This window comes from Rhinopithecus bieti, unplaced genomic scaffold (genome assembly GCF_001698545.2).
Source record: "Rhinopithecus bieti isolate Rb0 unplaced genomic scaffold, ASM169854v2 scaffold_65, whole genome shotgun sequence".
In the NCBI taxonomy this organism is placed as follows: domain Eukaryota; kingdom Metazoa; phylum Chordata; class Mammalia; order Primates; family Cercopithecidae; genus Rhinopithecus; species Rhinopithecus bieti.
Window position 1 is genome coordinate 5,254,637 of NW_016803344.1, and position 18,811 is coordinate 5,273,447.

The 18,811-nt window shown below is 45.8% G+C and overlaps 1 long non-coding RNA gene across 2 annotated transcripts; it reads right to left on the reverse strand.

The window, feature by feature from the left end:
• Positions 1 to 17,473: 17,473 nt before the first annotated feature.
• On the reverse strand, positions 17,474 to 18,804 carry LOC108533665 (uncharacterized). Of its 2 annotated transcripts, XR_001886786.1 has the most exons (3): positions 18,516 to 18,804; positions 18,048 to 18,133; positions 17,474 to 17,945 (listed from the first exon to the last, which is right to left on the reverse strand). It is a non-coding gene; the product is annotated as an uncharacterized LOC108533665 (long non-coding RNA). The 2 variants fall into 2 exon arrangements; XR_001886785.1 differs by having other exon boundaries at positions 18,048 to 18,804.
• Between the last annotated feature and the right edge of the window lie 7 nt (positions 18,805 to 18,811).

The following is an 18,811-nucleotide window of genomic DNA, read 5'->3' on the forward strand; positions in this document are numbered from 1 at the left end:
GTATGAATAAAATATTTATTTTGAATAAAATACTTTATTTTAAATACTATATTGTTTTTACTTCAAAATAAAATACTTTTTTGAAAAGTATGAATATATGCTGGTACATGCATAGAAAAAGAGATCTAGAGGAATATTAGTTAAGATGATGTCAAAAGCAGTTATGAGCCAGGTGCAGTGGCTCACACCTATAATCCCAGCATTTTGGGAGGCCAAAGTGGGAGCACTTTTTGAGTTCAGTAGTTTGAGACTAGCCTGGGCAATGTAGAAAGACTCTATCTCTACAAAAAAAAAAAAAAAAATTAACTGGGCATGGTGGTATGTGTCTGTAATCTCAGCTACTTGGGAGGCTGATGAGGGAGAATTGCTTGAGTACAGGCAGGTGAGGCTGCAGTAAGCCCTGATCACACCACTGCACTCCAGCCTAGGTGACAGAGCAAGATCCTGTCTCTAAAGAGAAAAAAGAAAGGAAGCAGTAATGTCTAGAGATTGTGGCTATGAAAGATGTCTTAGTCTGTTTTCTGCTACTATAACAGATCTGCTACTATAACAGAACACCACAGGCTAGATAATATATAAAAAACAGAAGTTTATTTGGCTCATGGTTCTGGAGGCTGGGAAGTCCAAGAACATTGCATTAGCATCTGGTGAGGGTCTTCCCATGGTGGAAGGGCAGAAAGTGGAAGCTAGTGCACAAGACAGAGGGGACATTGGGCTAAACTCTTTGTTGTATCAGGAGCCCACTCCCGTGATAATTAACCCACTCCCTCAAGCCCTCATGACCTAGTCATCTCTTAAAGGCCTCACTACCCAATACCATCATGTTGGTAAATAAATTTCAACATGAGTTTTGGAAGGGACATTCAAACCATAGCAAGGAATATTTATTTTCCATGTTATCTGTGTCTGTAACATTGGTGTTTTAAAGTAGCAACCAGGTATTGCTTTTGTCATTAAAAAAAGAAAGATAGCTCTACACATACTAAAATGTTTATGAATGAAACAATGTAATTTCTGAGATCTACTTCAAAATAATGTGGGAAGAAAGAAATGGGTGTAGGTAGAGAGAAACCAGACTAGCCATAAATTGATAAACACTGAAGTTGGACGATGGGCAAATGGGAATTTGATATATTATTTCCTCTGCTTTTGTATATACTCAAAATTTTCCATAATAAAAATATTTTAAAAGGAAGTAATTTTATAGACACAGATATGAAGAGACAGCCATGCTGTAATTTTTAAAAGAAACAGTGTTGTATGTATGATATTGCATCTGTGTGCAATGATACTTGTGTCTCTCTCTAGGTTGGTATATATGTAAGAAAAAAAAACTTGGGTCAAGTAATAATAACAAGCAAGTTTACTGAACACTTGTGAGGGTATCAGGGAGCATCTTAACTATAGAAATCTCTACTTTTTTTTTTCTTCAAAATGATGTATTTAAAGCTGAGCGCAGCATGCACCTGTAATCCCAGCACTTTGGGAGGCCAAGGAGGGCCGATCACCTGAGGTCAGGAGTTCGAGACCAGCCTGGCCAACATGGTGAAACCCCGTCTCTACTAAAACACAAAATTTGCCTGGTGTGGTGGCATGTGCCTGTAATCTCAGCTACTCAGGGGGTGGAGGCAAAAAAAAGATGTATTTAAAGCCACCACCTGTAGGTCTTTTGGAAATTTAAGTTTTTGCTAGCCCAGTGAATTTTTTGATGTACTTCCCATAAAAGGGTGGTGTTATGTACCCTCCTTTTGAACCTGGATGGGCTTCTGTTTTGACCAACAGAGTACAACAGAAGTCTCACCTACCTAATATTCACACCCTTTCTCTACCACTTGCTAATTGTGACCTGTGGCACAATATGAACTTTACGGCTCTATACCTCTTTTTCCACCTCTGTAAAATGAGAATAATCATAAATACCTCATAGGATCATTGTGAAGATTAGATGAGTTGTATGTGAAATTCACAGAACAATTTCTGGGCAGGTAGTAATTACTAAATAAATATTTTCTTCATTAACAACAACAACAAGAAAGAGTATAGCAGAAATGATGCAGTGTGATTTCAGAGCCTGAGTCATAAAATACCATGCAGCTGCTGCCTTGTTCACTGGAGTACTTACTCACAGGTCCCTGAGCCACTGTATAAGGAGTTTAACTACCCTGTGCCTGCCATGCTAGGAGGAAGCCCAAGCCACATGGAGAAGCTATGTGTAGGTATTGTGATCTACAGTCCCCACTCTGCCCAGCCTTTGAGTCATCCCAGCCCAGGCACCAGATAGGTGAGCACAGAAGTCTTCAGATGATTCTAGTCCTCACCCTAGGAGTCTTCCTCAATAAGCCCCTAAACATCATGGAGCAGAAATAAATTATCCCTACGGTGCCCTGTGTGAATTCCTGATCCTCATTATCTATGACCAGAATAAAGTTGTTTTTGTTTTACATCACTAAGTGAGATGGTTTGTTATACACAACAGATAACTGGAACATAACATGCAGACTTTCAATTATATGAGATAATTACATTTGGTTCTTACAGTTTAAATCACTGTAAAGAGCATTTTTGTCCTTACTCGCAGTTAATCACAGTCTTACACTGTAGTCTTCTTTACTTATATTTTAAGTTAATCTATTATTTTGTTTAAATATGTCTTTAAGAAGAAAAAAGAGTGTTTTGTAATGCATAGTAGAAACAATTGCTATGAAAATTTTAAATCATGCTTTTCCATGTATCATTTTAAATCATGTTGTGGCTCACCAGGGAGGTATCCCACCTTCTAGGAATTACTGCATTAAGCTTTCTTCTGATCACAAAGGTCTCTTCTAACTTTTACATTTGAGAGTGTATGAGGTTCCTGTTCCCGGGTTGTCATTGCATGCTGCCCCAGGACACCCTCTCTCTGAAGGAGTTCACAGACAGAGTTTCCGTGCAGTGCATGGGAAAGTTAATACTCGCGGGAGGTGACCCACATCAGGAACGGTGAAGGGTCTGAGACTTTACCCTACTTACAAACTCATTAGCTGGATTATTTCCCGAATGCTGGCAGAAGACACAGACTCCTGGGTCAGAGATAAGAAACTGTATTACTTACAGAGAAAGTAGAGGCTGACATCAGGCTTACCCTGATTCCCCAAACCTCCAAAGTCCTGAGGATGCGATGCAGGTGGGCCTGCTCACACGGAGTTGTGTCACAGGCAAGGAATATTGAGCTAAGAGAAACTACTGCTTTTACAGTGAGCAGTCACAAACCTTCCCTTTGAAGACATGACTTCATCCCTCAAGGTTGTTTTCTGCAAACACAACCCTGAGAAATGGCCTGAATAAAGGGCAATCAGGGTCTTGCCTTCCTGGTGCACCAGCAAGAACATGCAGGGATGCTCAGAGCTCATGGATATCCTGATCACAAGCTGCATGGCCTAGGTCAGATAGGCTAGGGGGTGCTGTGAGGTCCCAGAGCTGAAACTCCACCACTCCCTTCCCAACTCCTGAAAGCATAGCATAATGTCAGCAAAGCGGAAGGAAGGGTATTAAGGGGATCACCTTGACTCCACTTTAATCAGTAATAATAAAAGGCAAATGATTTGCTCACTTCAGCTTTACTTTATTAGTACAATAATCCAAATGATGCTGAGCTTCCTCAATTTGCACTTTCAAGGAAAATCACACTAACGGGTTTCGTCAATTAGTTATTGCTATAGCAATGCCACGTAACAATCAACCTCAACCTCTCAGTAGCATATGACAGTAAGCACTGGGGTTACAAGTTTCCTGATCAGCGGGTGGCCCTGCATCACTCCAGAAGTAGGCTGGGCGGCTCTGCTGCACACAACTCCCATCCTCTTCCTGGAACCAGTGGGCTAACCAGAATATATTTAGCTCTTGGAGATGATGGAATTGCAGGAGAGTATGCCTAGCTGTGCAAGCATATTCCAAGCCCATTTGCTTTATGTCTGGTGCTATGCCATTGGCCAAAGCAAGTCTTATGGCCAAGCCCAAAGTCAAGGGGTGAGGAAGTGTACTCCATCCATGGAGGTGGAGGGGAAGGAGGAAACGTTCCTGACAATGATGGAATCTATTTTCTATCAAAAGCCCATGGTTTCTCTTCCTATTTTTCACTCACACGGGCCTCACACCCTTTTTGCAAAGTTTTCTTCGTATTCTCCCTTCAAGTCCAAAGTACCGAAGTACAATTAATTCTCAAATAACGAATATTCACATGATAGTTCCTCCCTCACCTCTCAGAATTGGGCTATAGAAAAATTTGCACTCATTTTTTCTCAATTAACCAATATTTCTTCCCAAATAATAAAGAAGAAAGAAAACATTGACTCGGAGTTTATGCCTCTTAGCTCCTACTTCTGCCCACCCTGCTGGGATCTGCTCCTGGAGGCTTGACAATGACCCCAGCACTTTATGTTCAAGCTTTTACATGCACACGAGAACTTCTGTTTGAGAGATACGTACTGTGCAATTCCTCATAAAGAATGACTATAGTTTTTATGGTTATATAAGGTTATAAAAGGTAATAAATTAATTTAGGAACAATTCTGAAAGAAGAGCAAGAATAAGAGAACAATAGCTAAAACACCTATTTTCTTTGCTGTCTTGTAGAGTTGAAAAGAACATACTTAGGGAATGAGCTTTACAAAGAGGTTAAACAATACAGTACCTAAGAATGTTGTTATGGTAATATCTTTTCCTTAAAGATATTTTTTCTTTATCCCTGGTGTGTGTGTGTGTGTGTGTGTGTGTGTGTGTGTGTGTGTGTGTGTGAGAGAGAGAGAGAGAGAGAGAGAGAGAGAGAGAGAGAGAGAATATCAGGGGATGTGTGTATCCCTAGGAGTCTCTGGAAGGTATTTGTTACATGTTTAAAGACCAGTTATTGGCAGCCATTATTATAGCTCCCCAATATTGTCCCAGCTGTGAACATCCGCTGCCTGGGAGGGCACCTGAAAACTCCTCATCTTTTCCATTGCTGGGGATATCTGTATTCATCAAAATTCATCAAAGATTTTTTGTTGGAAGTGATAGAAACCCAACTGCAACTACTTTGAGCAAGAAAGGGTAGTTCATTCGTTCACATAACCAAACCGTGGACAGCGCCCTGTGGAGCCAATACCCTGGATGACTGGATTCAGCTACACAAAGGCCACCAGGCTGTTCTCTCTTTTTTCTGCGGCTCTTTGCCTGTTGGAGCCATTCTCACCAGTCGCAGGTGGACTTCTCCACAGGGAGGGGAAGACGGACTCTGGCCACTCCAGAATCACAGCCTTTCAGCTTTAGCAACTCTTGGAGTTCAGAGAACATATCTCCCTTAGTTTTGGTGTAAAAAGTTCCAGGAGATATCTCTAATTGGCCTAGCTTGAATGACATGCTCATGGCCCGGACCAATCACTATGGCTCCATTTCCACAACAAAGGTGGGATGTGTTGATATGGCCACCGGGGACATCATAGGGAACTATGAAACCACTTTAATTTGTATTAGCTATGGAGATTCTTATGAGAACTATCAAGTTGGTAGCAAGCCCTCTCTCTTCATCTGTGCCTTAGGAGGCCCATCAATGGGAGGGAGGGGATCTGGAGGTTCCTCCCATACAGCAGGGTTTGGTCCCTGTGGGTCAGTCAGTGAGTAGGGCTTATAAAATTAAAAGCCAGTCGTGGTGGCTCACGCCTGAAATCCCAGGACTTTGGGAGGCCAAGGCGGGTGGATCACCTGAGGTCAAGAGTTCTAGACCAACCTGGCCAACATGGTGGAAACCTGTCTCTACTAAAAATACAAAAAGTAGCTGGGCGTGGTGGTGGGCGCCTGTAATCCCAGCTACTCAGAAGGGTTAGGCACAAGAATCGCTTGGACCCAGGAGGCGGAGATTGCAGTGAGCCGAGATCGTACCACTGTACTCCAGCATGGGCAACAGAGAGACTCTGTCTCAAAACAAAACAAAACAAAACAAAAAACTAAATGGGTGATGTTTTAGGGTTCTCTCAGTCACACCCCTTGGGACAAGAATCCAAGGCCAGGTAGTTTATTTGGGGGATGATCCCAGGGAACACATTAGCAGATTAGGGAGTGAGACAGGAAGGAAAAGGCTGCCAATAAATCAGGTATGATGAAGAAATTCCCCACTGTGGACAACTGGAGCTCAATCCCACTGGGACCTCCAGGACACAAGAATACTCAGGTTTATCCAGTACAAGGGGAGAGGATACTAACATCATCATCAATTCCCTGTCATTGGCTGAACGATATTTCTGTGGGTACCACATCTCCAGTACTTCTGTCTTGTCCAGTGAGTGGGCCAAGTTTGCCTTGGTGTCAGGAGAAAGCTCTCAGCAGGGTCACAGCTGCAGTCATCATCTTAGGGACTCAGGGCTGAGGAGGCACAGGTGTGGCCCCAGCAGATGACCCCGGATTTTCAGCCCACGAAACCATGATATGCTGGAGTTTCTCCATCCCGCTGCTAAGTCAATGGGAAGGGCCTCTCAGGTCATATTCCCAGAGGACGGCTCAAGGATCCATGTGTGGCCTGGCTGACACCCAGGCCTTCTTGAGGGAGGAAGAGGTGGGAGGAAAGGAAGATGAACCTTTTACTCAAATGGTATGAAATACTCCTTCATGAGACTTTTAAACTGGAAGAGACTCGGTTACAATTAGTAATCAGATTTATATTTTTCTCTATCAGAAAATAAAGGAAGCACACACAAACAAATGATCACTTATGGAAAATAAAGGCTACTCAGGAGACTGAGGTAGGAGGATCACTTAGGCCCGGAGGGTTGAGGCTGCAGTGAGCTGTGATTGCGCCACTGCACTCCAGCCTGGAAGACAGAGAAAGACTCCGTAAAAAATAAATAAATAAATAAACAAATAAATAAATAAATAAAATAAAGTAAAAAAAGAAAGAAAGAAAGTAAAAAGGAGAAAGAAAATAAAGAACTATGCATTTTTTGCACCTGTGAATTGTAGAGGGTAGAATTCAATCCTTCCATAATCTCCATGATTATATTTGGGGAGCCCTTTATCTGCTTTGATCATTGCCATATTCATTGCATGTAGCACTGTACTAGGCACATAAAAGATGCAGACTAATGATTTATTGAATGAATGTATGCTTCTATATTTCCCTACTAGTGACCCCTTCCCTCCTGAGATTCAAGCCATTGAATTTCAATTAGTATATTGCAGCTTCACCCAGAGCTGTGGGAGTGTTGGTATTTTTTCTCGGACAATTAAGTGCTTTAGTGGAGAGTCAGGGGGTGAGCGGTTGTGCTCTGTGCCCCACACAAGCTGCGCTGGCCTCACAGAAAATGGTGAGACTGTCAGAGCACTGGCTGGTGACGGAAGGGCTGTATGTGCCCCTTCAATTTAATGGCCTTTTAATTAGTATCAATAATAGCCAGGCTGTCCCTCGCTGCACTGCCTGTCTGTCTCCAAGGCTCATTATGACCAGGGATGAACAGCGCTCCTCCAATCCCTTATGTCCTCATAGTCATGAGACCCTTTGCTATTACATAATGTTGCAATCCACCATCACACCTGGCCCACAGTAGTTGCTTAATGGATGCTACTTCTTTTCCACTTTTGGCCCTCTTTTGAAGCCCCAGCAACTTTAGGCATTCGAAGCTGGGCCTCTGCACCCCATTCCTTATAGCCAGAGGGGTGGGAGGGCTGGAGATGAGAGTCCTCCAGAGAAAGAGAGTAGCCACACCCAAGGCCTCCCTGGCGTTCGGGCTCTGTGAGTTGGGCTGGGGAGATAGATGGAACTGCTCTGTGTGCATAGGGCAGGGCTGGGACCGGTAGGCATCCTTCTTTGATGTCGGCATAAACTCTAGCAGGACATTTTGAAATAATCTGATCCAGGGTTTCAAACCAGCAGACTGTAGGTTTGAATGGCTGTATATTTTTAAACAATTCAAATGAATTCATAACATTTCTTTTTCTTTTCCCTGCTTTTCCTGAGCTGTATATAACATTTTAATGTTGGGAAATTTAACATCATAACCTACATTTCCTGCTTCTCTAAGGAAAAGAAAAAAATCAGGTGATCTAGCTACACTGGGCCCTAATTCCATATGGTGACAGTTGGTTGAAGCTGGGTAGTGACAACCCCCAAATAGAAGGGCATAGGCTCAGCCACTATAATCCTCACCTGACCTGCTTCCCTTGTCTGTGTTATCTGCCTGGCCTCTGCGAGCATTTCAGTATGCTTCCCCTCTCACTGAACAGCTGGAAAGACGGGCTCAGGAAGGGAAGTGGTTTGAGTTGTCTAAGCACATACAGACAAATAATGGCCAACTTCAAGCCAGGCTATTGTGAATCCCAGTCCAGGGCTCCTACGCCTCACCACTTTCTGCTGCTTCTTATAAGTTTCTTCAACTGGACAGAAGTTACTGCAGTGGGAGGTGCAGTGGAAGGAGTTCACTCAGAAGTGTATGAATGTGACAGCTCTGTCTCTGCTTGACTGGGGCTGTTGCTTCCCATCTTTGGGCCTCAGCTTCCCCATCTGTAAAATGGGGCTAATAACAATCCTAATCTCTTAGATGTGGTAGAGCTCTGAGAACTCTGTGGACGTAGGAAATGTTATTGAACATGATTGTTGTTTCGATTGCTATGTAACCCCAAAACTTTGTGATTTAAAACAATAACCATTTTATTTGCTTATGATTGTTCAATCCGGGCTGGGCTCAGTTGGGTGGTTTTTCTAGTGATCTTGCTGGTGATCACTCTTATAGTTGCATTCAGCTGGCAGGTCGGCTGATGGCTGGGCTGAACAGAGAAGCGGGGATGGCTGGCCTGACTCTCTTCATACAATTTTAGTCTCTTCCCACCATGTGTTCTCTCCATGTAGTCTCTCCAGTAGGGTAGCCAGACTTCTTACATAGTTGTTCAGGGCTCCCAAGAATGAGCATTCCAAGAGGACAAACCCCAGTGTGCAGGCATTTCCCAAGTCTCTGCTTGCATCACAGCTGCTGATATCCCATTGGCCTAAATTTGTCACATTGAGGTAGAAGGCAAGACTCAACTCCAGAGGTGGGGCTCAAACTCTGGACCAGATTGAAGACTAGCTGAACAGGGACGCAGTGAAAGCACCTCTCCATAAGGCATACCCAGCAATGCCATGTCAGTTTACCACTGTGATGGCAACACCTGAAAGTTACCACCCCTTTCCATGGCAATAGCCTGGAAGTACCATCCTTTGTCCAGAAAATTCTGAATAACTGGCACCTTAATTTGCAGGTAATTAAAAGTGGGTGTAAATATGACGACAGAACTACCCCTGAGCTGCTACTCTGGGCATGCTGCCTATGGGGTAGTCCTGTTCCGCAAGGAGCAGTACCTCTGCTGCTGTTGTACACTGCTGCTCCAATAAAAGTTGCCATCTAGGCCTGGTGCGGTGGCTCATGCCTGTAATCCCAGCACTTTGGGAGTCCGAGGCAGGTGAATCATGAGGTCAGGAGATCGAGACCATCCTGACCAACATGGTGAAACCCCATCTCTACTAAAATTCAAAAATTAGCTGGGTGTGGTGGTGCTTGCCTCTAATCCCAGTTATTCGGGAGGCTGAGGCAGGAGAATCACTTGAACCAGGGAGTTGGAGACTGCAGTGAGCAGAGATTGTGCCACTGCACTCCAGCCTGGTGGCAGAATAAGATTTCGTATCAAAAAAAAAAAAAAAAAAAAAAAAAATTGCCATCTAACACCACCTGTTTGCCCTTGAATTCTTTCCTGGATGAACCTTCCCGGGCTAAGCCCCAATTTTGGGGCTTACCTGCCCTGCATCAACATGGCAAAGTCCAGAGTCAATGTGGGAGGGGACTACATAAGAGTATGAATGCCAGAAGCATGGTTCACTGGAAGCCACCAAATTAAGAGTCTACTGCAATCATTTTCATGGGGTCTAACTAATGGCTAGAGTAGGCAGAGTAGGCCTTCACCTGCAAGGTGAAACTTGATAGTTCCCAAATCTTCCTGCTCAGAATGTTCTCTCCTGATGAACCACCCCAGATTTGATGTTTACCTTTACTTTGCAGCTTTGGCCCAGCATGACCAGGCTTTCAGAGTTCACATTAGGCCACAGCCCTCAGTGCCAATCCAAATGATTAGTATGACTCTCCATGTGTGGAGAAGGATTCCATGGTGGGCAGGGGGATAGAATGTCCTGATTGGCCAGGCCTGGGTCAGGTGCCATCACCGGGGCCGGGGGGAATGAAGTCAGCCCCTTCTGAACTACCAGTAATAATATGAATACTAGATGACATTTGGGGGTGTTTACTATGTGCCAGTCACTCTTTTAAACATTTTATCTGAATTAACTCATATAATCCAACAACTCCATGAGGTAGATACTATTCTCCACATTTCTTATATGAGGCACAGAGAGGTTAAGGAATTTTTCCAGGTTCACACAGCTGGTCAATGGCAGAGCCAGGATTCAAATCTAGGCAGTCAGACTTTAGTTTCCATACTCTTTATGGCCTGGACCAAGAATGGGAATAGAGGCTCATAGAAAAATCAGATGCTGGCCAGACACAGTGGCTCATGCCTGTAATCTAAGCACTTACAGGGAGTCTGGGATGGACAGATTGCTTAAGCTTAGGAGTTAGGGACCAGCCTGGGGAACATGGTGAAACCCTGTCTGTACGCAAAAATACAAAAATTAGCTGGGCATGGTGGCACAACCTGTGGTCCCAGCTACTCTGGAGGCTGAGGTGGGAGGATCACCTGAGTCTGGGAAGTTGAGGCTGCAGTGAACCATGATCACAGCACTGCACTCCATCCTGGGTGACAAAGGAAGACCCTGTCTCAAAAAAAATTGTTTTAAAAGTCAGATGCTATTAAGAATATTGGGAAATGATACAGCACAGACAAAAATAGTATCTATAACTTGCAACTACCCACTAATAACCATAAAGACATGATGTGCCATGTAAAGCATGATCTAAGGAAAACCTTCATGTTCTTTACGCAGAAACTTGGGCTAGATATGGTGGCTCATGCCTGTAATCCCAGCACTTTGGGAGGCTGAGGTGGGAAGATCTCTTGAGCCCAGGAATTCAAGACCAGCCTTTGCAACATAGTGAAACCCTGTCTTTACAAAAACATTTTTTAAAAAATTAGCTGGGCATGGTGGTACATGCCTATAGTCCCAGCTACTCAGGAGGCTGAGGCAGGAGGACGGCTTAGCCCAGGGGTTCAATGCTGCAGTGAGCTATGATCGCGCCACAGCACTCCAGCCTGGGAAACAGAGAGAGACTCTGTCTCAGAAAACAAACAACAACAGAAAACTGGGTAATTGGGTAACTTCCTCTCTACTCTAGATGGGATTCTTTTAGTCTTAGGTTCCCCTTATTGGATCCAAAGCTGAGAAGTTCTTGGGCCACCCAGTCAAGAATTCCTGAAGTATAGCAAATAAGAACATCTGGGACCACACGTTACCAACATCTGGCCACAAACTCTTAAAATAATATGGAGAAGTAGATTTGGAGAAACAGATGAAGAACATGAGGGGGAAGGTGCTGGGTGAAATGCACCTGGGGAATCATGATCGAAGCAAGGATGATTGAAAAGTCTCTTCAAATATGTGTGACACTTCTAAGTATTGGGGGGTGGGGTGGGGGTGGAAGGCCTCATGTATCTGTTGTTTCCTGGGCACTCAATCCTTTTTGAACAAGATGCTCTAGAGATGGTTTTTCTCATTAGAACAAATGTCACAGACCCAGTGTCTTCCTCGTTTATATTTCTTCTAATGTGCTTCTGCTTGAGCAAGTGAGCCCTTAATGTCAATTTCAATTAACATCACTGCATCTGATCTCAGTGGTGTCTCTCATGGATGCAATGAGGGATGGAGGAGGTCACTGGGAAGTGGGGAGATGTGTCCCCTCTTGTTCGAAGGCTTGAAGGCACCAGTGAGGGAGGTATTGGGAAGGAAGGTGTGGAATGATTTGCTCCCTACTTTTTAAAGACCATACTTTAAAGATGTCAGCCTGTCTTTTGTTTGATAAAACACTAATGTGAAGACCTAGTGGCAAGGCAGAGAGCAGGGACAAGGGCTCTGAGGGCTGAGCCAGGGAGGAATGAGAGACACACAATCTTGTATTGACTTATGAGAGCTTCCTTCATAACCTTGAGCTCCCTAGTGATCAATCACAGCGGGTGGGAACTGTACGCTCCAAGTCTGCTATCCGGTGTCCTGGGGATTCCAGGGATGGCTCAAAGTGGTGGTCCGGCACCACCACTTCTGTGTGTGGCCTGATGTCAGCATGGAAATGGGATGGACCAGAGTTTGGGGTGGGTGTAACAGAGCAAGCCTCAGGGAGAGGTAGAGACAGTCATAACCTGCCAACCCTTCCTCCCTCTTGTTTTCCATCCTTCGTTCCCTTCCTCCCTTCCTTCCTGAGAAGGGAAGTTGTTCCCTTTGTGCCCTTCCAAAGGGAATTTGTTCAGGAAAGAGAAAATATGGATTTATGTTCTCCAAGACACAATCCTCAGGGATGATTCTCCCTCCTTTGAGAAATCAGAGCATTTGTTCTTTCATCCTCTTTGTCATCAATAACAATTATTAGAAGAGCTTACTATTTCTTGAGCACCTTCTGTGTGTCAGGGGACACTACATATATTATTTCTAGCCTTCACAGCAACCCTCAAGGTAAACATAATTTATGCCCACTTTACAGAGGAGGAAATTGGGGCTCAGAGTGCTTGAGGAGTTTGTCCAGTAAGTTGATTGAACTGGGCCTGGTTCATTCGATTTCTGGCTCCAATGTCATCAATTACTTGCAATATATACTTGCAAGGGACTGGCTCCTGGCTAAGACCTGCTAATGGATGCATCTGAAACGAGAAATGTCTTCTATTCAAGTCCCAGACATCCACATCAACAAGGATTAAACACAGAGTTTAACCTGCATCAACTGGCAGTCAAGATGCAAGGGCCGTAATCCTGGTTCTGCAACTCTTTTGATGGGCAGCTTTCAGTGTATATGATGTGTGAACTCCCCTCTCCAGACCTCATTTCTCCATATGCACAATGGGCAAGTTGGACTAAATATGTCCAAGAGTCAGTTCAGTGCAATCTAATCTGACAGCACTCATGGGGCTTTCCTGTGTGACTGTGCCAGAAGGATATAAAGATGGACAAGGTAGACCTCCATTCTCTAGGTGAGCTAGATGCATGCTCTAATACTTATACATAAAGAGCAAGAAGCTTGGAGAGCACGGCATCTCATTTAGACTCGGCCAGTGGCAATGTGTGTGGCACAGGAGATGAGGCAGGCTTCAGGGTAGAGGCGCCATTGGCACTTGGGCTTGAAAAGGAAATAGAACATGTGGAGGTGGAGACAGGAGGAAGCTTTTCCCAGCCAACACCACATGGAGCAGAAGAACCACCTGGTCATTCCATAAAATTGTGAGAAGTAACAAATCATTGTTTTAAGTCACTACATTTTCAAGGTGATTTCTTATGTAGTAATAGAAAATAGACCCCAAAGGTGGGTGTGTGATTATAGGCTTTATCCTATAAAGGTCAGAGATTGCCCATTTTTAGACCACAGCCTACAATAATTGGCCTGCAGACATAATTCATTTGGCTTGCACAAGGTTTTTAAAAATAGTTGAGCCAACATTTAGAAATTGGGAGATTTTATATGAAAATCCAGATTTGGGGGCTCTCTTGAAGAATCCTACATCTCAGCACCTGCATTCTAGGAACAGTATGCAACACACATCCTCCAGTTCATGACAGTGCTCTCCACTCCCTATTGTCTCATGCCTAATCTTTCTAGCCCCTGTAGACACTTGAGGGTTTGCTATTGTTGTTGTTTATTTGTTTTGAGAAGGGTCTCACTCTGTTGCCTAGGCTGGAGTGCAGTGGTGTGAGCATGTCTCACTGTAGCCTTGGCCTCCTGGGCTCAAGTGATCCTCTGGCCTCAGCCTCCCAAGTAGCTGGAAGTACAGGCACGTGCTACCATGCTGGCTGGTTTTTTTTTTTTTCAGAGACAGGGTCTCACTATGTTGCCCAAGCTGGTCTCAAACTCCGGGGTTCAAGTAATCCTCCTGCCTCAGCCTCCCAGAACTCTGGGATTTCAGGCATGAGCCACTGTGCCCGGCATGACATTTGAGTTTTTGATCCACGCCGATGACATGGCAGTGGGAGGCCATTGAAGGTTTTTTTGTTTTGTTTTTCTGTTTTTGAGACAGAGTCTCTGTCTCTCAGGCTGGAATGCAGTGGCATGATCTCGGCTCACTGCAACCTCCACCTCCCAGGTTCAAGTGATTATTCCGCCTCAGCCTCCTGAGTAGCTGGGATTACAGATGCCCTTCACCACACCTAGTTAATTTTTATATTTTTAGTAGAGATGGGGTTTCACCATGTTGCTCAGGCTGGTCTTGAACTCCTGACCTCAAGTAATCCCCCCACCTCGGCCTCCCAAAGTGCTGGGATTACAGGCGTGAGCCACTGCGCCCAGCCCACTAAAGGGTTTTGAGCAGAGAAGGGATGAGAGTTGGACAGTAAGTAATGTATTGGTTGGGGGTGACTCTGGGGCAGGTGCAGTAAAAATCTATTATTCAATCTGCCCCAGACCATGAACTCCATCTTTTGGGAAATGCATCTTTCTCTGACCATACGGTTCCGATGGGGCTGCCATCTCCCTGTACATCCCACTTCCCTATTCACAGTGATTGGTTAGAGAGTGGCACCTGGCTTAAGTTGGGCCAGTCACAGCACCTGGTTTTCCAGCCATAGATGATTGGTACAGGGACGGGGACTTACCCATGTTGGACCAACCAAAGTTTTTCCCTAAAATTTTGTCCTTCATACCAGAAGCAGAAATCCTCAGTCTCTCTCCAGTGGAGCGGGTGAGAGTTGTGAGTGGTGAGTGCTGCTGCAGCCAGGTGCCTAGCCTTGAGGAGAAAAACTCATATACAGAGGCAAGAAGAGATAAAGGACTGGGAGGAGAGTCCTGGCAACATTCAAGCCTCTGCGCTCACCACTTCTGTGCATTTTCTGGGCCTGGTTCTCCAGCCCTCCCATCAGTTCTGGGAGCTCCCCATTCCTTCCTGATAAATTCATTTGCTGCGTCTGTTAGCCTGAGTTTATTTATGTTTCGTAATTTGCAACCGAGAACACCAGGGGCTTTGAGACAATTCCAGGAGGGCTACTTCTCACCCCAGTCAGGGAGGAGCCAAGACAGGGTTTATCCTCAAATGCAGAGCAGGAAGAAGATAGTGCTATTCCCACTGGAAAGTGAATTATCCTGTGAGGCAGGTATCCCTTCCTGCCACTGACTTCCTCCAGAACCATTAAGTAAATATCTATGCCTTTCTGAGCCTCCATTTCCCTATCTGTAAAACAGGACCTGGGAAAGAATGGTGATTCTTTTTTTTTTTTTTTTTTTTTTTGAGACAGAGTCTTGCTCTGTTGCCCAGGCTGGAGTGCAGTGGCCGGATCTCAGCTCACTGCAAGCTCTGCCTCCCGGGTTTACGCCATTCTCCCGCCTCAGCCTCCCGAGTAGCTGGGACTACAGGCGCCCGCCACCTCGACCGGCTAGTTTTTTTTTTTTTTAGTAGAGACGAGGTTTCACTGTGTTAGCCAAGATGGTCTCGATCTCCTGACCTCGTGATCCACCCGTCTCGGCCTCCCAAAGTGCTGGGATTACAGGCTTAAGCCACCACGCCCGGCAAGAATGGTGATTCTTAAACTGTATTCTGTAACACCCTGGGATTTTGTGGAGGGATCACTGCTTAAGAAGGGTGGCCTGTGGCTGGGGTGGGAAGGTCTAGCAGGAAGGACTCTGGGTTCCTCTCCCCTACTTCAAGCAAAGCCATCTCTTCTCCCTCATCTGTTTCATGCCTTGCCTTTCCGTGAAAGGTCTTGCGTAAGAAAGGTGGACAGCTTGAGAAGTTTGAAAACCCCTAGATGAGGTGTCTTGGAGGAACTTTCCAATTATAAATAGTTCATGATTTTATGGATTCCAAGAGAAAGCAGAATAACTTTTCTTTTGTTTTGTTTTTGAGGCAGAGTCTCGCTCTGTTACCGAGGCTGGAGTGAAGTGGTGTGATCTTGGCTCACTGCAAACTCCACCTCCCGGGTTCAAGCAATTCTCCTGCTTCAGCCTCCTGTGTAGCCCTACATTGGCCATATCACATTTCCTCATCTGTGAAATGGGGGAAAAAAACAGAACTAACCTTGTAGGATTACTAAGGGGATTAAAAATGCAGTCAAACCAAATTACATTATATTCTTCCAATCTTGACACTTTATCATTTATTATCTCCACCTGTTGAACTGTACTCATCTGTTTTAGTTAGGAAATTATGGCTGCAGGTTATAAAAATCACAACTCAAATTACTATAAAAATGTATTTGTTCATGTTAAGGTCCAGAGGTGGGTCAAGCTTCAGGAATGGCTGCACCAGTCTCTGGTTCATTTTTTTCTGTAATGTTTTTTGTCTTGCCCTCCTCCGTGTGATGGTTGTGTCTTCTGGCTGGCTTCCCTCATAATGGCTAAAAATAAAAAAAAAATCTGCTGCAACTCTAGGTAGGGATCGTACCCTATGCCACACTATCCAGAAAGCGAAAGAATGTGGCATCTTCATTCTTCACCTTATTGGACTAATGACCCTAGGTCCTTAATAATTAGGGAGTAGGAAATAAAGTAATTCAGCATGCAGGACCCAAAGTTGGACTCCATCACCAGCTGTGTGACCTTGGGAAAGTTAACCTCTTTGTGCCACAGTTTCCTCATCTGTACAATGGGGTAAGAACAATACCTACCACATAGGGGTGTTGTGGAAATTAAATACGATTGAAAAGCACTTAGCAGACTGCATGGCAATTAGTAAATTCTCACTAAGTGTTAGCTAGTGTTGCCAGCATATTTCCTTAGAAATGTCTCCCTTCTGCTGGGTGTGGAGGCTCACGCCTGTAAGGCCAAGGCAGGAGGATCACTTCAGCTCAGGAGTTCAAGACCAGCTTGGACAATATAGTGAACAGCCCAGAGTGATAGCACATGCCTGTAGTTCCAGCTACGAGGGAGGCTGAGGTGGGAGGATTGAGTTTGGGAGGTCGAGGCTGCAGTGAGTCTTGATCATGCCACTGCACTCCAGCCTGGGCAACAGAATAAGATCGTGTCTCAAAAACTGTACAAACATGGCAGGGCGTGAGGTGGCTCACGCCTCTATTCTCAGCACTTTGGGAGGCCAAGGCGGATCCCCTGAGGTCAGGAGTTAGAGCCCAGCTTGGCCAATATGGTGAAAACCCATATCCACTAAAAACACAAAAATTAGCCGGGCATGGTGTTACACGCTTGTATTCCAGCTACTTGGGAGGCTGAGGCACAAGAATCGCTTTGAACCCAGGAGGCAGAGGTTGCAGAGAGCCGAGATCGTGCCACTGCACTCCAGCCTAGGCGACAGAGTGAGACTCCATCGCAAAAAACACACAATGAACAAATAAATGACAGAACAAGAAGATAAACTAGAGAACATCTTGAGACAAGGTGTTCAGGGAAGATTTCTTTTGAGGAGGTGATATTAAAGCAGAGTTTGGGGAATAACGTCCGAGGCCTTGCGCTCAGGGTCGTCAACTCTTTAATTTGATTTCTCTTCCTTTTGAAGCAGGGCAGGGAGTCATTAAACAACAGAAGGGCAAATATAACTGCTGGTATGGCAAAGCCAGGACTCTGAATTCAAATTCTGCTCCATTCTCAGGAATCCCTTCTGTTAAGCAGGTTCTGGGGAAGCGATGTGAGTCGTGAAATCACAGGTCAAAGCAGGCATAGAGAATATGGTCAGTTCTCAACTTTCAGGGAAGTCCATAGCTGAGGAATGAAGGACAACGGGCCTCTTGTGCACTCGTTAGGAAGACTCTGGTTCACTGGAGGCTGGAACACTGATTCAAGTGAGAGATCCCGAGAGGAGAAATGTGTAGGAGGGACGACTAGCACCTGGATCAAGTTATAAAACATCTCCTGCATCTTTTTCGGACATCACCCTCAGCGCGGCCTCTTCGCCCAGTCCCAGATTAGGCAGCGAAGAGCTATGCTCACCCTAAGTGCCACGTCCCTTGAAGCGAAAGGACCAGGAGTTTCTTCCTGCCTCGTCTCTTCCGGATCCCTCCTGCACCGCCCGCATCCTGCAGGTTTCAGCGCCATCTCCAGGCCCCGCCCACCTCAAGCACCACCCCTCAGTCCTTCCTTGGGGCTCGCCTCCTTCCGGCACCCACCCAGAGTAGGCACCCCTGGGGCCCCTCCTCCCCTCCCTGCTTCCGGGCCCGCCTCCTTCAGGCCCGCTTCTATCTTCCTCCCACTCTAGGCTTCTCTTCAGCCCCGCCTCCCTCCGTCCGTGGCTCCGCTCTCTGGGCGGTTCTCCATTTAGCCCCGCCCACAGCATCTCCTTTCAAGCACTGCCCTGGCTCCCAGCTCTCCATCGCCTGCACCGCCTTCCCTGCCTGTCCGGCGACCCTCTTCCCAGGGCCTCATCACCCTCTTAGCTCCGCCCCTACTTCGGCTCCAAACCTGTGCGACTCTCTCTTCCCGCCCCAGCCCCGCCTCCCCAAGCCGCGTCTCAGTCCCTCCTCCCTTTCAGGCCCCGCCTTCCTCCTGTCCCCGCCGAAGCTCTGGACCTTTCCAAAGCCAGGCTGAGAGGGTGGGGAGAGCCCATGCGCTTGAGAAGCCAGGCTGTTTCTGGGCGGGGCTGCAGACTCCTCGTGCTGGTGTCACCGTGTCCTTCCGGGGAGACAGAGAGAGGGGGAGAGCCCGGGACCAGGGCCGGAGCGGCGGGCGGGGCTGAGCAGCGGGGAGCCGCTCCGGGT